The sequence below is a fragment of the Protobothrops mucrosquamatus genome, unplaced genomic scaffold (genome assembly GCF_001527695.2).
Source record: "Protobothrops mucrosquamatus isolate PMUCROS unplaced genomic scaffold, P.Mucros_1.0 scaffold285, whole genome shotgun sequence".
NCBI classification, from domain to species: Eukaryota; Metazoa; Chordata; class Lepidosauria; order Squamata; family Viperidae; genus Protobothrops; species Protobothrops mucrosquamatus.
In genome coordinates this window covers 142,636-144,872 of record NW_015386629.1, presented here as the reverse complement: position 1 = coordinate 144,872, position 2,237 = coordinate 142,636, and positions in this window count along the sequence as shown.

Here is a 2,237-nt window from a genome sequence, read left to right as displayed (position 1 = left end):
CGCCGGTAGCCACAGCCACTCAGTCTTGGAAGGGTTGAGCCTGAGTCTGTTCCTCCCCATCCAGACCCTCACGGCCTCCAGACACCGGGTCATCACGTCAAGGGCATCGTTGGGGTGGCCCGGGGTGGATATGTACAGCTGAGTATCATCAGCGTACTGATGGAAATCCACCCCAAAGCCACGAATGATCTCCCCCAGCAGCTTCACATAAATATTGAACAGGAGTGGAGAGAGGACCGACCCTTGTGGCACCCCACAAGTTAGGGGCCTTGGGGTCGACCTCTGTCCCCCTGCCAATACAGACTGCGTACAATCGGTGAGGAAGGAGGAGAACCACCGCATAACCGTGCCTCCCACTCCCAACCCACCTAAACTCCGCAGCATGATACTGTGGTCCACAGTATCAAAAGCCGCTGAGAGGTCCAAAAGAACTAGGACAGAGGAATAACCTCTGTCCCGGGCCCTCCAGAGATCATTAACCAACGTGACCAACGTTACCATAGTTAAACTTTTATCAACTATTGCTGAGACCCAACCCTTAAAATTAGTACTTTGCAAAACAATGATGAACTTTTTGCAGCATCTATCTAGGTGGCATTTGCAGCATCTGTTTATGAAGGCCCTGAGTCCCCCAATCCAGGCTGGTGCTGAACCCTCCTGATCAGGAAGGAGTAGGAGAGAGTTTCTTTTAAGAATTGAGTCTAGCCCCATTGGTCTTTCCTGTCTTGTCCTTGTCCACTGGCTGTTCTTTGGTCCTATTTCCTGTGTTAATTTTGATATTGATTTATGTCTTTTTCATATTTAGATTTCCTATTGCATCTCCTGTCCACCCTGCGCTATAACATTGTGAATAAAGACTGTGTAGTCTCATTTGAAGGTGGGATGTGTTGCCATGACTGAAAAAATGGAAATTTAAAATGGCTGTTGCCCTATTTCAAATTTGCAAATAGAAATTCCAAAGGTTTCTATTTGCAGATAAAAATAGAACATGGACACAATGAAGAAAGCAGAATGGAGCTATTTGACAATTGGTCAATCGTTTTGATGAAAAAAATGGCACTTTCACCCATAACACTGATCAAACAAAATTAAATAAAACAAAATAAAATACAGGATAGCCAAAACCCAAGTCCATCATAGCAATATGGCAACATTTTCTGTTGTTCCTGAAAGCAATGGCCTAGTTGGGGGCAAGTTAGGCGGAACACACACAATTTTCTTTCACGTCATTTTATGTTCCTAAACTAAGAATGATATGGTCTTATATTCTTCCTTTTCGTCCAACTTAAGATTTCCTCATCAGAATGAATACGATAATAAAAACATAACTTAAATATTTTAGTTTGTTGTGTCTCTGAGTGGAGATACTGAACTGAACAGAATGAATTTAAAGGGAGAGAAGCAGAGGGAAAGGGAGAGGGAGAGAGAAATTGTGTGCCTTCAAGTCAGGTCAAGTCCCTGTAATTTTCTTGGCAAGGTTTTTCAGAAGTGGTTTGCTCTGGTCACCTTTCTAGGGCTGAGAGAGAGAGTGACTGGCACAAGATCACCAAGCTATCTTTGTGCTTAAGGTAGGACTAGAACTCATGGTCTCCTGGATTCTGATGCCTTTAACTACTACTACATCAAACTGGCTCTCACATATACTGTAGCACCATATCTGATAATTACTCATAGATTGGAAAGACAAACACTTTCATATTTGCATGGTTACAAAGACATAATAGTCTGCACAGGGAAGTATTAGATGAATAACATCTGGCAACCAAGATGTTATCTGATAATTGTTGGAAAATCAGACTTCAGCATAACAAATGATGAGTATCAGACATCCTCTTATATCAATAATTTGATTTTAAAAAGATTAAAAGCAGAGCTGTGTTTATTTCAGTAGGTGAAGAAAACATAGGGCAAATTAAACAGATTCACAGTGTCATGCTTGTTGCAGTATGTATAGCAGAACCATATAATCTGCAGTTAAGTTTGCAAACAATCTGTGTTTGGGCCAAGAACAGATTTTCTAATTTACTGGGTCTTTCCTTTCCTTATTTTAAATTTAGATTCAAGTAGATTACTAGGCAAAAATGACAGGCTGCCTTTATTCAACTAGTATTATGAATTTTAATTTCTCTCCAGCCAAAGTGCACCCAGGATAATATAATTCAGGCACATGCAAGGTTATATATATGCTCATTCTAACTTTGCTCTTCATAGAAAAATAACTTTTCATGGGGTGTGAC